The following is a 20,585-nucleotide window of genomic DNA, read 5'->3' as shown; positions in this document are numbered from 1 at the left end:
CTGTCGGAGACACCATTTTACGCCAGCACAGCGGCAGGGGAGTATTTTTAGCGGTCTCCCCTCCCGGACGGCTGCGGCGTTTCGGCGTTCCCCTCCATTGGGTGGAACACAGCGCCGGCGCGGCGCCCCCCGCCGCCGGGGAGCCCGGCCGGGGTGCGCGGCCCCAGCCCTGCCCGCCTCCCGCCGCGCCGCGGGGGCTGGGCCTGCGCGGCCGCGCCGGGCACTGCACCGCGCCGCGGGGCCGGCGGGATGGATGCGCGCCGCGCTGCTTAAAGGATGCAGGCTCAGGCGGGGTAAGTCAGCAATCTGCTACGGATGCTGTTCTGCTGCAGTAATGTGGTCTCTAGGGGAACTAGGGCTTGATGCATGCTACGCTGCCTAGGCTTCCTCCAGCCCATCGCCTCTCTGCTGCTCTTAAATGGAGGTTACAGCTGATCCATCAGCCACAGAGCTGCACGCATGCCCACCTTCTCAGCCTTCAGTGGTGGAAACTTATTAATTTCTGCCTTCGACTTCAGGCCCGTTGGTTTCCTGTCTGAAAGCATTATTACTTTTGTCCATGTGGCAAAATAATTAGCATACAGATGAGAAGGGATCCTGCCTCTGAGCCTCAGTCGCAGGAGAAGATGTGCAGTGGAAAGTTGATTGGATGAATGGAGAACAAATGGTGGGCGTTCAAAAGCATTAGGAGAGTTTTGTTGTCGTGGAGCAGGTTTGTCAGTTTTCTGGGTGAATCTCGTAAGATGGAAGGCAGGGTGGCTGGTGCTGAGACGACTGCTTGACAGACTGTGGCCTACTTGAAGGTGCACGCTTGGACTGCATGCATAGATAATTCCTTTGGACTACTTTGTTTTGCAATTCTGCGGCTTTCCCTTTCCTGTTCCTTCAAGGTAAATATGTCCTTTTATCACCGTTGTTGTTTGCAGGGCACTTTGTTGACAAAGTGATGGAAAGTTCAACTGTTTGGGCAGTTAACAAAGGAATAGCTTGTACTTTTTCCACTCCAGCTCCACAACACACACTCTTGTGCACAGAGCTGGAGGAGGCTGAGCAGCTCGGGGCCTGATCCTGCTCAGCCTGAAGTCAACGGGGAGTTTGACATTGCTTCCAGTGAGAACAGGATCGAGCTCTCAGTGATTGTTGTTTTAATAATGACTGCTGGAAATGTCAGATTTCTGCTTCCTATTTTCTAGAACAATGTGGGCAGACCTGTAAAATTAGCAACTACTGTTTCAATGAAAGCCCTGCTGTGATTAGTTTTGATTGGTGTGGTATGCATTTTTTTGGTTGAAAGGAAAAAAAAAGCTTATTTAACACAAACTTGACAGTAATGCTAAAGCCCAAGTTGCAGATTGAGAAATTGCTAGTGATTTTCTCAGTTCTATGTATCTCTGCTACATATGTGTCCTTATAAAGGCTTATTTTTTGAGAGAAGAAAAAAGAAAAAAAAAAAACAAGCTATCTGTGAATTAAATATTTTTTTGTCACATAATAATACTGAGTCAGACTGGAATCCCACTTCTCGAACAGAGCATCCATTGATAGGCATTTCTTATATAATTCTGATGCTGTGTATAAAATATGGGGTACTTGAACATTTAGTTATGTTTGCTTTTTTTCCATGTAGTCATTTAGGAATATTTTTATTCAATTCTAATGATTCCTAACCTCCTTAAAAATGATGATTCTCATTTTAACTGACCTAATTTTGAAACTGCATTTAAGGTTATAGTTAAGTAGAAATTATTATTTGGTAATTGTCTTTACATGGTTCTTGTGACTATTGTAGAACAGTTTAATAGATTATATGCTGTAATTTGAGTGGTGTGGGGGTTTTGTTACCTTTAAGGATATTGCTGGGGAGAACAACAGCTACAGTTCCAAATGATATTTAGTTTTTACCTTCTCTCCCTTTTTGTTTTTTTAATTGCCATTTCAGTTCCATGTGATAGTTTATTTTCGAAAATTTCCAAACAAATAAAAGTCTTTGTCATGTCACTCTGCAAACAAAAAAGCCCCTCAAATATTGGAACAAACTGTTAACCCTTGCTGGGCAGTTTGCAGGTACCCCATATGATTTATTAAGGTTGATTAAGTTTGGATTGATAAGGTTAAACTTGGTTGCTGTAGTGTCATCTGATAACTATATATTTATATTTGTTTCCAATATGATGCATTTAAAAACAATTAAGAAGGCAACACAACACTTTGAACATTAGAAATACAGAGTGGTGCAAGACTGTATGTAAAAACCCAGGATCTTTCTTAGTAACTATATTTTTCTAAAAGCTACATTAATTTATCAAGTGAAACAAAGAGAAGAGTAAATGATTACAATGAGTAAATGTAGAATTAGGTATATTTTAATCTGATCTTAATAGTAGATTCAATTTTGTACGTATTTTACAGCTTGAACTTTCTGGAGAGTAAATGTTCTTCCTCCCCTTTCCCCCCCCCACTTTTCCCCCTCATTTTCACCAACAAGGGCAATAGTTAAATGCTAAACATTTGCAGTGGTTTCTTTGTTTTAGATTCAAATACCCAGTTATATGCCCACATTTTCAAAAAGGGCATCAGTTTTATTGTAGTAGTTCTTGGTTCATAGTATGACTTTGTTGTTTTACTCTACAGTCTTGGATGTTGCACATTATAAAATTGAGCAACTGTGTGTTTGGAGACAAAGACAATTAAGAAAGAAGAGAAGCAACTTCAGTATAATCAGAGATATATGATTTCTCCAAATTTGTTAAGGACTATTTCTGAGGGTTTCTCTTTTTCTATTCTATTTTGTTTAAATTTTTGTGTTGAGGAGATGAATAAGATATGCAAAGGAATATTTTGATTATATACACATACATGCTACACATATGCGGCAGACTATTAGCAAGGCATAGAAACTTTGCTATATGAATGGCAGAAAAGAAACTGTTTTGAAAACTGTTTTGTGCTGGACAGGCTTTTAGATGGACTCTGAAAGAATGAAAATATAATTCTCATGTATTAGCATTTCCATGGGAAATGAACATGGGTATTTCTAAATGCATTGCACAAGCACGTTTATAAAACAAAGTTGTCTGTGTTAGAATAATTTCTTGATCAACTTTGAGAACAGTCATTGTTTTTTTTGAGAGTCAGTGGTGGAAAAGTACTTTGATACTAAATAGGTATACAGCACTGAATATCCTTATGGAAATATTGAGTTTATAATCACTTTGTCTGAGCTTGGTAAATGTTTGCATCATGTTGATCAACTTTCAGTAAAGATGTGAAGTTCCTGATAGTATAGTACCAGAAGACTTTATGGCTGTGGATTACTTACTGACCTTTTATTTCTCGTAATAGGAATAATGAGAAATGCTAATAAGATTACCAATGGTGTTTTAAACAGAAGTGCATCCAGATTTCTATGGAGTAAAAATGGGTGCAGACCAAATAGCATTGTCTTCTCCACATATCCTAGATTAAAAAGTCACAGGGAGAATAAAAATCAAAGCTTTTGTAGCTTGTTGACAACGATTATCTCTTTAGAATCCTTCACAGTATTTTGCTTTGATTAGAATTACTCTGTCTATTTTAGCCATAGAGGGAAAAACAGCAAAATGTAATGAAACTGAAATGAAGGGGAAACATCTTGTATGGGGAGGGGGTGTTGAATGTGGAAACAGACAAAAATCACAATAGAATTTTTGATCCCTTAAAGGGATCATACTTCTAGTCATGAAAACAGTAAACATTATTATTAGATGGGATTTAAAATCTGATCTCGGATCAGATTTTCAGTGTGTATGTACTAGTTCAGCATGTTTGCACTGAAGCTGCAGATGTGGAACACACTCGCCAAGTAGGGAAGCTGGCCAGCATGGTTGTGGAAATAACCAGGGCTGCAGGGTGCCCCAGAGAGAACCATCAAATCAGGTCAGTATAGAACTGTCTGGTAGGTTGTAAACAATAGGAAATCAATGTTGTGTCTGCCAGTAGACCCTTTGGTTTGCTGAAACTCCCACCTGCCTAATGCAACTGGGCAGTTGGTTTCAGAAAACAGTTTCCTTCAGGATAAATTTTATGTTTCTTGAAGGTCTATCATAACCAAATTGATTATAGCTCTGCACCAGGCAAACACGTAAACATCTGTAAGGTCACAGATTTCCAACCAAACCAGCAATGAGGTCTGTTATTTTGTGAAGTATAAAGGTCTGCATTTCTTGAACCTTATGTCTTCATGGCGTTTTTTTTTCAGGAAGTTGGTTAAAAAGGGCATGGTATACAACAGATATATGTTCACTTGATATGGCTTCAGCTGGTTGAGTCTGAATCTGGCAAGTGCTGTGCCTTCCTTGGTGCAGTAGTGAAGAGAATTAAGGCAAAGAAGCAATTAAAAAAATATTTTTATGAGAGGTTTTAAAAAGGCTGCTGTTTTGTTCCTACTTTGCATGATCCTGCTTCTGACCCCAAAGAAAAGAGAGCAGTGAGCTCAGGAACAGGCTTGTAATATAATTTTCTAGACTGACAGGCCAAACATATTTCTCATGTGGCTCCAGTAAAATCAAAAGGGAACATCTCCTCACTCTCTCTAGATTTTTTTTATTAATAAGATTGTTTATAGGCAGAACATAATGGAGAGTAGAGTTACCATTCTAAAAAGACTTCAGACTGCTCTCTGAATGGCTCATTTTTTTCAGGCTTTCTGGTGATGTCTTCTCCCTCATGTCCTGTCCCCCCAATAGAAATGGTGATACTATTGCAGATGTAATACTGCAATATTTATATTTCATATCAACAGCTTGCTTTATTTTTCCAAGGGAAATCCCCTTTCCTCCTCACTCTAGCCAATACTGGAGGATATTAGCAGGGGAATAAAATTTTTATGCCTAATTTTAGTGTTCCTCTGCCTAATGTAGTGTGAATAAGTACCATGTTACAGCATTTAACCTAGTCCATCTTTGTCACTTTTTGAACAGTTCCTCAGTTCAAATAAAGTAGTCAAAATTCAGAAAGAGAAGATCTCCAAAGATCTCCAAGGTTTGTTTTGAGGATAAACTGTAGAGAGTAGATGTTCTGGCATTTCTTCAGTGCTGCAGCAGGGCATTCTCTCACATAAGGAATAATATTGAAAGGGGTTTCCCAGGCCTCTTGTGATATTGTAAATCAGTGGCTCATCCTTTTATTTCACATCTCCTACGCCAGGACTGTTGAATTCAGTGTATTAGTTTTCAGCACTAGTGATTTGTTTTAATAATATTTTCAGAGATACTAGTAATTCCTCTGTTGTCCGAAGAGGAAAAGGCCATGTTTGAATATGAAACTATGTTTATAACAATTTTGCATACATCGTGGCTGTCATGTGCTATGCCTAAATACTCAAGATTTTTTGGGGATGCCCTGGGGTGACTTTATGATGCTTGTATCCCCAATCATCTGTTCTGTTTATGCTGGATATTAAGTTCTACACCTTTAAGACTGGATCCGAGAGTGAAGCGGGGGAGAGAAGAATGTGCATATTTAGGAAGAACTCATACTGTTATGTCACAGAAAATGATGGGGTTGACTACAGATACTTTCTTTGCATCTTTATAATACTCTCGGTATGTCTAACACAAATTATTATGAATTCAGATTTATGTTTCTGCAGTGTCCTGGTTATGCTGCATAGTTTAAATTAAAAATCTAGAAAAACAGATTCCTTGGGATGGGAGTTGACACTAAGAAGTAATGCTTGTGTTTTTTCAGCACGTGCAAGCACAAAGTCCATTCCGGGTCTTGCTAGGAAACACCCCGAGTTTACACAGGTCAAGTTAAAATACCCTCACACATAGAAAAAGATGTCTGTTCCAGCAGTGGTAAGATGTCTGCACAGTTGATATATTATGTATTTACTAAGAGAAACAGATTTACTGCTCTTCAAGAATTTCACAATCTGCTGATCCTTTGGCTGTGATCAACCTGCACCCAATCTCAAACTCCAGTTTTCGTCAAACTCCAGATCTCATCACTTCCAGTGATAAATAAATGATTTTTTTCAACCTTTTAAAATACTCTGCATGTTTGGATCTACTTGAGCTAAGGGCTTTACTGTGTGTGGAGTTACTGGACCTCCATATTCCAGGAAAATAGCATACTTCAGTCCTCAGGGCTAGTGGGCACAGGCCAGGCTGCAGCATTCTCACAAGAACCAAGGTGGTTTTTGGACATTGCATGTGTAAGATGGAGAGGTTGTGATGAGAGGAATGACTAACAATGTCACATCAGGGAAAAAGAATCAAACATTCAATTAAAATGAAAGTGCTGGTGGAAAAACTGAGGTTCTGTTAGCCAACATACAGAGTTTGGATGCTAAGAAAAATTAGAGTTCCACAACCATTGGACATATGACCTGAAAAAGGAGAAGGAAAATAACCTGAGAGGTGGATATGGACAACAAGCTTGTTAAGGAGGATTACACAGAGGAGTCAGGAGATGTACGTGGAGGGAAGTCAAGAGTACTTCATGAACCCAAGGACCAGCTAGAAAAGCAAAAAAGCTCAGGTAAGTTTATTTTCATATGCTACTTCTGCTAGTTTGTTCTGTTTTTTCCCAGCTCTAGGAACTTGTTCTTTCTCTTCAGTTCTTTCATTGGTCTCTTATAGTAGTGTCTGATTACAAGGGGACAGGAAACAAAGAAAATGCCTTTCAAATAGCCAGTTTATTTTAGCACTCCTATATGCACTGTCAATTTTAAGTAAAAACAAAGCCAAAAGGTAAAATACACCACACCCTGTATTCATAAATGTGTGCTAAATATAAATATATGTGGGCATGTAGAATTTCTGTGACTAAATATCAATTTGCATGCAGGGGCCAAAACAATGGCAATGAAACTGACACCTTAGAATGCCATTAAAACAGATGGGAAACAAGACTGTTAAAAGTAGACTTGTAATTTTTTGCTAAAACTGTGTTTTCTGTGAATAAAATGTATACGTGTAGTGAAACCTTCATACATGCAGCCCCTTCCTTTCTGAGAGTAAGCCAAATTCAAAATATTTTTTTTTTATTGCAGGAAACAGAGCCATTTTGATGTTGGGTCAGAGAAGCTGCTCACTGAATTAAGCAATAGCAGCTGTCTATTTCCATTCATGGATTTTCAGGTTGATCTTTGCATGAACATCCCCTTTTATCTTCAGGACACTGTCAGCATTTTTCAGCGAGTATTCTTTAAATGTTGAGAGTGGGGAAGGCCTCTTTTACTTCTTTTACAGTGTGCTAGTGCCTCACCTTTATCAGCTGTGGAGAAGTGCTCATAGTGGAAAGGTTGGTAACATGTCTGGGTGAACTCCAGCTGCTCTTAAGAACTTTTTCAGGGATCTGCCCTTTCTGAACAGATTTTTTGCTGTCTTTTCAGTCACTTACTGCCATGTTTCTGCGACTGGTATCTGTGGTGGTCCACCCTCTGTATGCAAGGTCTTGAAAAGGTGCTTAATTTAAAGTAGCTATCAGTGACAGACTTCCTGAACTGCCCACTGATCTGTTTCATAGCTTATGAGAAAAAAGAAGTGGGAAAAGGATGGAGATTTTTATCTATGACCTATCCAATCTAACAATGCCTTTTTTGTTTTGTTGTTGCTTGTCAGTGACCTTGCCTGAGAAGAAGCAGATGATGTTTAGAAGAAAGAAAAGAAAGAGAAGGGTAGATATTTGCCATAGGTCTGTTTGGCCTTTGTGACACAACATGCTGGAGAAAAGGCACACTTGAATAGTTTACCTTGAAGACTGAGCATCCTGATTTAGGAAATGCAGGCCCTGCAAAGCAATATGGGATAAAACACCCAGTCATTTCACTGCAGCAGTCACTGTGTTTCATAGACAGCTCTGCAGAGCAGGTCTCATCCCATATACTTTCTTCCTTTATCTCCTACCTGCCCAAGAGCCAGCACAGATTGCCACAGTGTTAATTCCAGCCAACTCCAGTGGAAAATACGGGCATATGACAAGATTGCACATATGTTAATGACTCATGCACCCTACACTTTTTATTTGTCATTTTATATGTTATTTGATATAGTTAATAAATTTTTATTTTCCAAAATCTGTGATGGATGTGTTCTGTTTGAAAAACTGTTATGGAACATCCTTTTCCTATGCTCGTGCTTCTTGCCAAATTTAGTTAAATATGGTTAACTTGAAATTCAGTTTTTTTTAGCAGTCATAAATGCATCTTACTCAAAGAGCAGAACAATCAGATTCAAAGCAGCACTGCCAATAACACATATCAGAGTATGCTTCTGAGGCTTCCAGGAATTGTATTCAGGTTGACTCCCATAATTGGTTTTCTGTATTCAGAATCATAAGTATTTCTACTCTTAGTGAAAGCATCTTCCTTTTTGGTTTTAAAGGTGTTTTTAATTTACCAAATACACATCAGAAGCCACTGAGCAATACATGTATCTTTGTTTCCAGATGCCAGGTGAATCACTTCAGGAACTAGGAAAGAAGAGATAGAGCAGCTTTTTGAGAATTGCAGTTAATGAAGTAGCTATCTTTATAAATATTGTGGTCTAGAAAACTCTCATTGCACTGCAATATTGCAAAGGATTCCTAAAAATATGAGCTCTATATAGATTTCATAATTTAATAGACGTTAGTGAGCCACAACTTAAAACTACTCAAGAGCCTCACTTGTGTTTATGTACTTGGAAGTTAAGAGAAGTGTGAATGGGGTATCTTGCTAGCTAATTTGTGTGCTTTTTGTATACTTTATAAGAGTTACAATTATACCTGTATAGTAATATATATATATATATATATATGTCTACATATATACACCTTTTTATAATACATAAGATTTGTCAACACCAAGTTGCTAGCCACTACTAAACAGTCAGGGTTTGCAGGTTCCCAGAACCACCATGCCACTAATTTCTTAGTGTATAAATGCTTCTGATTTTGTGGCATTTCCATTGAAAGGTTGATATAAGCTTGGCACACAATTTAGAACTGGAATTGCAATGTCATGTATCTAAAAGCTGTGCTTCTGCTATTGATGATGCTAGGTTTGCACCATGGTTGTACCAAGGGCAAAATATCATGAGTCTTGGTGTGTTTAAATCAGTTGTGAGTGCTCCTACTTCATAGCAAATTTTATTTTCTGCCTATATTTTCTACTTTTCCTCAATTTTATATATTTTTTAAAAATGTGATAAAAGTGAAACGCTGAACATGCAGGGAAAACAGATAGTAAAGTATGAAAGGACGTAATAATTCCACTGATTTGCTCTATATGTTTGTAATGGTACTGTAGACTTGAGTAAGAAAACATGGAAATATTAATATGGGGAAATGAGGGAAGAACCAGGGGCTCTCAAAAGAAACCCACAAAAAAAAGGAGGAACTGGGGGAAGCCAAGTTTAAATTCCTTAAAATTCCTTAAGCAGAGTTCTAGGTTCCCACAATGCTAAGCATTTCCTTCCAGATTGTCTGCAAATTGCATAAACTATTCTGAATTCCAAAATTCTCCTGTCTAATGGTGTCTTTTGTTTGTATGGAGCTTCATGACCTCCTGTATGGAGTTTAAGGAACATACGGATGACACTCTTAGGCTTATGATTTACTCTTGTGTAGTCCTGTGAGGAGTAGGGATTTGGACTCCATCCTTAAGAATTCCTTCAACTTGAGGTAATCTGTGGCTTTGCGATTCAGATGACTTGAGTTCTAGACAATCTGTATTCCCAAGAGCTGTTCAGTGGCCCAGCTTCTTACTGGGAAATATTTCTACTGTGAAATGGAGCTTAAAAGTATTTGCTGTAGGAGAAATGGGGCTTTTTCTTACTCATCTGTAGTATTTTGATATAAGGATGCAAGTAGGTTGGGAAATTCCACCTGTTGCTCATTTTTACTAGCCAATGGATGGAATAGGAAACAAAAATTTAGGGCTAGAAACTGACAAAGCAAAATCAGTAGCTTTCTTGTTATTTTTTTGTTAATACACATTCAGAATTTTCATATATGAGAATTACTGATTTCAGATCATAGTTTAATGCTTTTAAAGAAGAAATTTTGACCTCACTGATAATTGTAACCCTTAAATGTCTAAAAAATGTCTCAGTGTTCAGTCATACACTTAAATGTTATTTTTCTGCTGAAACATCAGCGTATTAGAACCATGGTAACAGCAAAAAGAAATTGCCAGACATCTATATTAGTACAAAGAGACAGTACATTTGCCAGTGGCCTAGTCCTGTTCCACTGAAGTAATTGAGAATTTCTTGAAGGGAGGAAAGCATTCTGTGTTAATTTCTAGGTTTTTCAGCTGTTAACTTACTTTTCCAGTATGGTTTTCAAAGCAATTCCATTTAAGATAGAATTATTAACCCATGCTTTATAAATTGAATTCTTGATTGCTTTATCATTTTGCCCAAAGTTCTGAATACTGAATTTGATTTTGGCATTTCTTGGTCTAAGTCATCCCTTCATCAACCAGTACCTTGGTTGTAGTATGCTTAAAAACAACATTCCCCAAGAGGTATCACACCTGTGACATAAGCCAAGAAGTATTTTTCTGTCCTCTCTGGAGGGATGTTGCTGCCCCTGTTTACAGGTAGCCTGTAACACTAATGATCAAAACAGTATCAAATTGAAAGGCATAGGATATCAGCATTAATCAACCTTTCTCTTTACTAAGAAATGTGTAATTGATACATTCATAATAATTTGTGATAAGATCCTAACTATAAAATAGTCTTTTAAGTACAACCAACCTCTTTTCCTTCATTTTCCTTGAAACTGTTTTGTATGCCTTGAAGTATGCACAGGGATTTTACTCACAGAATTAAAAAAAAAAACAACAAACAAAGCTGAATGCAAATGATAAATATACAATTTGCTGTAAGTACATAGACTTTTATATTCCTCATACAAGACAGTAGATAAGTTGGAATGCATTACTGCAAATCTTGAAAACCAACTATGTTATATATTAATAATGCTGGAAACATTGGGAGGAATCTCATGCTTTAGAAAGCAAGTTGTCTGTTTATTGACAGAACATAGTAGAATAAAATCCTCATTCTTTCATGACATCCTGGCCTGGGTGTTCATATTTCATAGGGTCTGTCAGTCTGCTGCTCATAACTGAAATGTTTACAGAATTAGGTCCTAAACATGTGAAGTTTTGAGACAAAATAAACTGCATATTCACTAAAACCAGCAAATGTTTTGAGTTCTTGTGAAGAACTTCTAGTATGGCAATAATGGAAAAACATCACAATATTTATCTTTTCAAATGAAATAGTTTGATTAGAAATTAGTTTTTTAGTACTTTCTTAATTCATGTTACAAAATAAACTACGATTAAGTTCAAAATTCATTAAATCAGAGGATCTGTTTTGACTCATATGGCTTTACCGTTGTTTGGTTTGCTGAAGATCTCATTTTAAATTAGTGAGAATTAATATGTTAGCCTCATATGACAAAAAAATTCTGTAGCTGAAATTTGAAGGATTTATGTGGTACTGTCTTACACAAGTTCGTTTAGTCCAGTGGTACTGAGAGCTGTGCATTCTTAACTTTTGTGTAAGGAGCTTGTTTTTCCAAGCACTCAGCAGGTACTGCCTGAAAATCTCATGTCTCTGGTTAGAAGACACAAGAGGAAGGGGATTCTTTGAACATTAGACATCTATATTTAGGTCTGTGTGCTTAAAAATTGTTTTCAACAAAAGAGCTTGTAGTCACTTGAAGATGATTTATGGTTGTAGAGATTCCTACTTTGTCACTGTATGGCAGAGATACAAAAAATAGATTTGGATACACCTCATTGCTTGTGTAACATTGTGCAACTTCTATCTTGTGATATGCTTATCTGAATTACAATTAGCTTTGCATATAGATTAGCTGTAAACTGCTTTGCAGTACACCATTATCCTGATCCTTTTTCTTTTTTGCGCTTTTTTAGATCTTAAGAGAATTGTAGAATGGCTTGGGTTGGAAGGGACCTTAAAGACCATCTAGCTCCAACCCCTCTGCCATGGGCAGGGACCCTTTCCACTAGACCAGGTTGCTCAAAACCCCATCCAGCCTGGCCCTGAATGCTTCCAGGGATTTGGGATCTACAGCTTGGTTGCACAACCTGTTCCGATGCCTCACCACCCTTACAGTGAAGAATTTCTTCATCATATCTAACTTAAAGCTACTATTTTTCATTTTGAAGCCATTCCCCCTTTTCCTGTCCCCTGTAAAAAGTCCCTCTCCAGCTCTCTCACAGGCTCTCTTCAGGTACTAAGGGGCTTTAAGACACAACACCCCCAACTCTCTCAGCCTGTCTTCATAGGAGAAGTTCTCCAGCCCTCCGTTTGTCTTCATGGCTCTCATTTGGACTCGTGCTAATCACTCCATGTCCTTCTTATGCTGGGGACCCCAGAGCTGAATGCAGTGCTCCAGGTGGGGTCTTCCGAGAGTGATACAGAGGGGCAGAATTATCTTCCTTGATCTGCTGGTCACACTGCTTTTGATGCAGGCCAGGATGTGGTTGGCTTTTAGGCTGGAAGCACACAATTCCGGCTCACTTCCAGCTTTTCTTCCACCAGCAACCCCAAGTTTTTCACCTCAGAGAATTGCTCTCAATTCTTTCTTTTCCCAGTCTGTATTTTTGCTTGGGATTGCCCGTGGTGCAGGACCTTGCACTTGGTCTTGTTGAACTTCATGTGCCCACCTCAAGCCTGTCCAGGTCCCTCTGGGTGGCATTCCTTCCCTCCAGCGTGTTGACTGTGCCACACGGCTTGGTGGTGTTGGCAAACTTGTTGAGGGTACACTCGGTCCCACCATCTGTGTCACCAACAAAGATGTTTGTCAATGCCAGTACCAGCTCCTGAGGAACATTACTTATCACTGGTCTCCACTTGGATATTGAGCTGTTGACTGCAACTTTTTAAGTATGACCATTCAGCTGATTTCTTATCATTGATTGAGTGGTCCATCCATCAAGTCCATGTCTTTCCAGTTTTGAGATATGGATATTGTGCAGGACACTGTCACAGGCTTTGCACAAGTCCAGGTAGATGACATCAGTCATTCTTCCTCCAATCACCTACACTGTCACCCCATCACAGAAGGCCACCGAATTTGTCAGGCATGATTTACCTTCAATTAAGCGGTGTTGGCTGTCTCCAGTCACCTCATTTTCCGTGTGCCTTGGCATAGTTTCCAGGAGTTAGTTTAATCATTGCATCTCTTAATGCAAAAGATACTTTGCAGATTGACATTGTGGCTTGAGAGCAGATCTGCAAATGTTAACACTAGCATTTCTAAGCCAGGCTACTCACTAATTGTAGCGACTTTTTTTAAAAACCCATTTCTTTGGGCCAACATGGAAAAGAAGGTGAGGAGGGAAAATAAGAACAGGGTCTCCTGGATGGTGGTAAATAGCATGGTGTTCTTTTTCAAATTTGTGACAGGAACTACTGCTTGAAAGGATTTCAGTTTGATGGTACCACCTGAGAAGTAATTTGAAAAATAGCAAACAGAAGTAAAGGTGTTAGATGAGTCTTTACTAGCCTTTGCCTACTGAGCTGGGTGGAGGGGTGTGGTTCCTTTCTCATTCCATTTGATGAGTTTCCTTTCTGTCATCTCCTTGCTTGCCAATAAGCCAGTAAAAGTATGTCTCCATCAAAATGGTCCATATGGGTGCACGGTGTGCAAATATACCTGAGCTGGTACTAATTCCTGACTTGGGGCTGGAATAGCTGTAGAAGGTGCAAGGTGGTTGAGATGATCCTTAGTTGGTTTTGTTTTGGGGTTTTTTTTGGAAAAAAACTGGTATGAATCAGTAATGTGAAATTTTATGAAGCTGATAGACTTATAAAAATAAGCAATCCAGTTGGTTAAATAAGCATAATTCATGTTTCCCTCCTGTTGTGTGTTTTGCAAATAGGCTTTTTTGAGAGCAGATTGATTATTAAGTGCCTGAGTTAGCATGTTATGATCAAGTGACATGAAACATTTGTACCTGATGTGCCTCAATGAAATGTTAAACCTGTGTATGCTGATCTAAGAATTAAAGAAGTGTAGAGGTAACAGTGCTTTATTTGATGACAAAAATAAAATTGTATTTGTGCTAGTCCTTGTAGTTAATGCTCATCCAGAGCTCATTTTGCCCTAGAGACCATATTGTGTATAATTTATAGGTTTGTAGAAAAGTCATATTGAAAAGGATATCTGAAGGTCCAGTACAAACTCCTCAAAGGCACTGAAATCAGGATATAGCCATAATAATGTCCAAAGTTCAGTTTACACAATGGCACACAAATATTGTGGAGGCACATGAGAGACTGTGAGAAAAAGGTGTATTTAAAGTCAGGTTGTCTAACTCTGTTTAAATGTGATGATAGAGTGTGCTGCTGTATACACATATGTATATATTTTACTTTTTTTTTTAATGAGTTCACCTGATATTACCATGTACAGGTAATTTTATTTCTGGCAACCCCACATGTCTATGGGAATAGAAACATCCCTAGAGCCAAGAGCTGACTCTTCTATTGGATCAGGTGGCGAAGGGGAATCCACAACATCTGTGCAGGTCAGAAGGGTGGGAGGAAAATGCAAGCTGAAGGCTATTGTATCTGGAAAATATCTTTAAAAAATCCTCGATCTACTTCCTCTGTTCTGAAAAACCATTTGGGAGAGGAAATAGTGTTTTTAATCATAGAAACACATTTCTGTTGCAAGTTAGAAAAGATGCAGTAGGAATCAATTCAACACCAATGGGGAGATACCATGGTTGGCCAAATAGGTCCTCCCATTTCAAGTTCACATGAATTAAAGTCAGAAGTTTGAAAAAAAATGCTTAATGTCAAGAGAAGTTGGACAAAACAGATAGTCATGCACTTCATTAAACATAGCTTAGAAACAAGATGGAAGTGGGTGCTTTCAGATTTTTTGGTTGCTTAATAAACCTCTATTTTGTATTAAGGAATACATTGGCTTTAACATGAATATTGACTCTGTGGATTAATGAAAGCTAGTAATTTTTTGTGTTTCCACAACTCAGCATCATGCTGCTGTGTTTCCTGCCTGTTTTTATGCTAATCAGTGTTGACCCTAAGCATTCTTGGATTTATGGGTCAGAGATGACACTGAGATGTCTTGATACAAAAATAAAATGGAGAAAACCAAGAATCCATGTCTTTTTCTGCACATAAGGCACAGGTGGATTCATTTTATTTTAGAAAGGCAGCCTTGGACTTCCTTGGACACCGTTAGGATATTAAGGATCAAACTTCTCTCTTTGCAGTACTAGTGTAAATATAGTGTATCCAGTGATCTTACTGGCTGTTTTGAAAGTATACAACTGCTGCTGCAGGAATAACTTGAATAACCTGGAAAGGACTGCAGGCCTAGCAGAAGATCAGGTGTGGACACAGACTAGAACTACAAATTTTAATTAAATAGAAACCCCCTATAATTTATAGTTTAAATTAAAATCAAAATTTGGGAGGTCCTTTTAAAGAGAGAGCTTCTTTCACTAAAAACTCTATTTTTTAAGCAGTCCTTCAGGCACATTTCTAACCTCAAAGTACTCTAAGGTTTGACATGATTTAGCAGTTTATGGAATCATCACTCACCTTTAAAGGTTTAGATACTCTTTCACATCGCACATGCCGTGGCATCTGTTTTGCAGAAAATAAGATTGTTCTCAACAGTGTCAAGTGGAGAGAAAGATGGAGTCATAGGGGATAGTGAGATGTAGAATCACTTGAAGCTGTATTTTAAGGCTTTATGACTGACAAAGCAGATGTGCTTTTTCTGCAGGGACCATCTTTTTCTTCTGTGTCTTTACAGCACTTAGCACAAGGTGTTCAGTTGCACAATTTGGACTGATAGCAAGAATAACATATGCATGTTAGAAATCCTGTAGAGACAAGACTGCTGTTTCACTGTGAGTCAAGGTCAGCTGTGGGTGATGAACATGGTGTCGACTTACTCGGCTAACTTGTGGGAAATGCAATTTAAACTGTGTCTCTCACCATGGATTTGAGAGTGAAACAATTATGGGGCAGTGTTTTAAAGGAAACAACATACTTACTCTTTGTGTTGTCCATATCAGTAATGCCATAGCCAAAACTGCTGGAGATTGGTTTGTATATAGTTGAAAACTAGATATGTGTAGCTGTCTTGTTTACTGATGCCATCCAGCTGAACTTTCCATCATCAGTTGTGCTTTACAACAGTGTGTTCAAGAGAAGGTTCAGCCCCTTACCAGCTGTTGGTAAGGTAAAACCCACTATTATAATTGTAGGTGTGGCACAATTCCCAATTTCCCATAAATGCAGGTATGTAAGTGATCCTGTGCAGGGGGTTGCTGAAGATAAGCTATTCTGGGACATCTTTTTGATGTACAGTGTTCTGTGTACTGAAGACTCAGTGTACTTTCATAATTCCAGACAATTTCAGCCATAATCATCTCTGATTTATGTAATGTATGGGTGTGGATCTCTGTGGCAAGCTGAAAATTCAACAGAAGTTTAATTAATTACAAAATTCCTGAATATATGATTTTTCTAAAAATATTTTTGAAACTAAAGTATACCAATATGTCAGTCTCTGTAGTCGCAAGCTACAACTTGTTGCAGGTCGTTATTCATTCTTGGAATGAGTGACACTGTTTGTTTCTCATACCCTAGGAAAGACTGTGTATTTATTCAGTTTTGTAGGTAAGTGGCAGGATAAAAAAGGTTTAATTTATTAAGCAGAAAGAAACCTTCTAGTAATGAGGTAATACAATCTTGTATATTTGATCTTTTTTGGGACAGAGAAGTGAGCTAGGTGACCTTTTTCCAGTGGCCCTGTTTCCTGTGACTGCGGAGCTGTGAAAGAAAATGTGAGAAATAAAAAAAAAAAAAAAAAAAAAAAAAAAGTGATGCAAAGAAATGATGATAAAGGATTTGAGCTCTTGAATGTTGAATGAGGCTGATCCTGCCTTTCTGTGAACATGGAGCAGGTGGAGACTAGCTAGCTGCTGCAGATACTGGTAGTGATCTAGTCACAGCCCTGTGGAACTTTGTGGCAAGGAATTTATCAAGGTGCAAAGTGAAAAAAGTCTTATCTCTGATTAACTTAGGCTTTGACTTGGGTCAGTCTCTTAGGAAAGCAAACACTTGAAAACTAAGGAAGTTTTGTGGGAGAAAACTGCAAGTCACATTCTAATGAAAATATATGCAAATTTTTACACATCTGGCAGAATTAGGTGCATCACAGTAGCTGTGATAATCTAGGATTATCATAATAGAAATTTTAGAGAGAAGGATAACCATCTTCAATTACTTGATTACTCTAGCTAGTATATTTGGTAAATAGACAAATCCTTAAAAACCAAAGCTCTTCTTTGATTCAGAATTGAAACAGTCTCTTTCACAAGGAAGCAGCTGTGATCTGAAAGCCTGAGAATTTTAAGCGTGGTGCAATGGCCCCCTGAGTCAACTGCCACATGGTTTTAGAGTTACTTACAGTCATTGGGATCTATTGGTGGTTTAATATTTGTATTTTGGTAGTGCTTAGGGCATCAGCCAATTTAGGACTTGGGAGGAGGTTCCTCAAATATGGTAAGCAAAATCCTCTTTCCTAGTTTGCACTCAAGGGATGTAGGCTGAAACTGAGTCTTTGGGGATTCACCTTCAGGCAGGCCAGTTCTTTTAATTGCAGCAAAAGATGACATTTTTTTTTTATATCCAATATTTGCAATGGGTATTTAGATATTCAAAAGTGAAAGGTTTCTCAGCACCTGTGTATGCTTGCATGAGTGGCATAGCTTGTTCCCTGCTGGCCTGTTTTGATTATTAATTGAGCCTCTGCTGTACATGTCCAAAGAGACTGGCAAACTGTTAAAAGACTGATCCTTAATTCTTTATACCAGTATAGAAGGCAAATAGTTTAAGGTCATGAGGAGAAGCAGAAGATAGGATGGTAGTTGACCCTTTTGAATATGTGAAAGAAAGAAGGATTTCTGCAACAGGCAGAAAGAATTTAGACCAAGTGAAGTAATTGTTACCTGAGATAATGGATCCTGTGTCCAAATTCTGATAGCAGATCAATGTGCCTGTTTACATGGGGAATTTAGCATAGCCTGTTGGTGACTAGAACTTTCTTGCACAGGGTTGTTAAGCTCACTGTAAGTAATTCTGTGTAAAAATTGGGCCAAAACAGTTGCCTCAGACAATCAAATTGCTGTCATCTGCATATGTAAATGCTGCATACGTTTTTGCCCCAGTTGTGCAATTTTTTTGCATTTTGAGAATTTCAGGAGGCTGATTGTGATTTTAAGACTGCAGCTGTTGCTGGGTAGCAGTGCAGGAAAAGGAAATCCATGCATTTTTATTCCAGAATAACAGGTATTTGCATGTTCCTATATAAGTATTTCAGACAATTTCGTTAGAGAAGAGAAATGTATGTATCTTACTGGTTGGTACAAATTCCCTCCAGTGACTGGTTCCCTTACTCAGACATGCAAACTGTGCCACGCAGAAAGCTCACCTCTGCTTCTGGTGCTCTTCAACTGCTTCTGGCTTCAGACATGTGGCAGGCATGACCTGGACAGATGCTCTAGGTAAAACTCTGAAAGTCACAGGCAGTTTTGCTATTGACTTTAATTCTACCAGGATTTCATCACCAGAGTCCAGCATCTTTTGAACATTTTACTGATCAATTGATGATGATTACTTTGAAAAGAACATGCTCGTGAGTTCACATTAGAAGTACTGGGCAAGTTCAGCTTCTGCATTGGTATCAGATCCAAAGAGTATTGAACACAGTGGGAGGACTCCCATTGCCATCTATTTTGGTAAGTAAAATATAGAGGGGTTCCAAAATTTGTAGGAGATAGAATGATGTTTATTTAATGGAGCTAGAATGCTTACAGAAATAAAATAATTTTTCAATGCTTTAATAATGCTCTGAGATACAGAAGAAAATACTTAATACAGAAGACAAATGTACAGACCTTGTTAAACATTTTTCCTTGCATATGCTCTATTTCTTTCACGTACTGTCTTCCATATCCTCCCTTGCTGATATTCTCCTCTTCCTTTCTTTTTCTGATGGTATTAAATTTCTCCATTTTACAAGGTGGCCTAAAGATACCTGTAATTCAATTTTTAGTTCTTTGTGCCTCATCCTCTGGCCACTGGCTATTGGGAAGTCTTCTGAGACCTATACATCAGATCTTTCTCATAGATCTGTTGGAAATAGGTTACTATTTTCCATGTATCTATTCTCTTTTCTCAGAACTACCATTTGCAAAAATCAGTTGTGTTTCTGTTATGCAATGATGCCTGTTGGAAACCAGAAAAGATCTGAAGAAAAGACCACGTGAATTTATTAAAAAATAGGTCTTCTTTTTGCCCTGTAGAATGCATATCTGTTACTGGAAAAAGATTGCAGGGCAAAATCTGGCCCTTCAGACTTGTGTGGTTGACTTCCCATCAGCACTTTCTGCAGTGTGGGAGACAAACCAATCATCAGAATCAGCAGTGTGTTGTCCTGGGACCTCTTGGGGGTTGGAGAATATTCCAGAACAGCAGTCAGGTTGTACTGCAGTTGAGAGTGATGATCACTGTGTCCCAGCCCACGCAAGGAGCATTTTGGCATCTGCTTCTGATGAAACCATTCACCTTCTCCCCTGCTATGAGCAGAGGTGTTGCTGTGACAGATGCCTGAGGTCAAGGGGCACAGAAAATGTGAGAGAAAGGGCTCCAGAAGAGAAACCAGCTTTAAGCAGTGAATTACTTCTTTGGCTACCTTAAAAAAAAAAAAAAAAAAAAAAAATAATCAAAACCAGGAAGCCCAGTGTTTTAGTACAACAGTAAGGATAACTGTAATTGGAACAAATGTCTGCACTTTTGTAATTAATTAATCATTAATTGCAGTGAACATTTTATAGGTCACAAATTGTTTAAAGGTAAATGTTTCCATTATGTGAAGCAGGTATATCCAAGTCATATATCCTATCAGTTTGCTGTATTGATTTTCACCATTAGTCAGTATTTTGAGAGGAAATGCACATTAGTAGATGTCTTGGAAATGATTAGTGTTGGCTAGAACTAAGTATAGTGCAGGTGGGAGTGTGCAATCTCTCAACCAGTACTGTAGTGCTGGCAAGGCAGTTCCCCTAATATGCCACTGTTGAATAGCAGCTATAATTTTGCTGCAAGATGAGTAGTGCTTCTGTGACAGAGATAAAGCCAAGGGCTGTAAGTAATCTCTTTACATTCAGCTATGCCTTTTACCCTAAACTGGGCAGGGACCAAATGCTTAGAGGTGAAGTACCAATCCATTAAAACACTGCACCATGTAGATCTCAAAGCCTGCAAGAACGTGTTCTTGCACCTCAGTATAAAGTCTGCTGTCCTCAGACATGCTGAACTAAAGCTTGATTTTAAAAAAAGTACTAAGAGTGAGGTAACAGTCTGCTCTGGTAGCAAAGGGCAGCTCTAAGTGCAAAGCAATTTTGTATCTGATAACTGTGCTAGTGTTAGGACTACTTTGGGAAGTCTGTAGTCCAAAACTTCACACAGACCTTTATTCTCAGAGAAATCTTCCCTTGAGTCTCAGGTAGAGTGACAAGA

The 20,585-nt window shown here is 38.5% G+C and overlaps 1 long non-coding RNA gene across 1 annotated transcript; it reads left to right on the top strand.

The window, feature by feature from the left end:
• The first annotated feature begins 212 nt into the window (after positions 1 to 212).
• On the top strand, positions 213 to 7,992 carry LOC128785549 (uncharacterized). The gene is made up of 3 exons (XR_008429920.1): positions 213 to 293; positions 5,728 to 6,522; positions 7,037 to 7,992. It is a non-coding gene; the product is annotated as an uncharacterized LOC128785549 (long non-coding RNA).
• Positions 7,993 to 20,585: the final 12,593 nt, after the last annotated feature.

Source organism: Vidua chalybeata, chromosome 3, assembly GCF_026979565.1.
Source record: "Vidua chalybeata isolate OUT-0048 chromosome 3, bVidCha1 merged haplotype, whole genome shotgun sequence".
In the NCBI taxonomy this organism is placed as follows: Eukaryota; Metazoa; Chordata; class Aves; order Passeriformes; family Viduidae; genus Vidua; species Vidua chalybeata.
The sequence above is the reverse complement of the archived record's forward strand: the minus strand, read 5'-3'. Positions and strand labels throughout refer to the sequence as shown.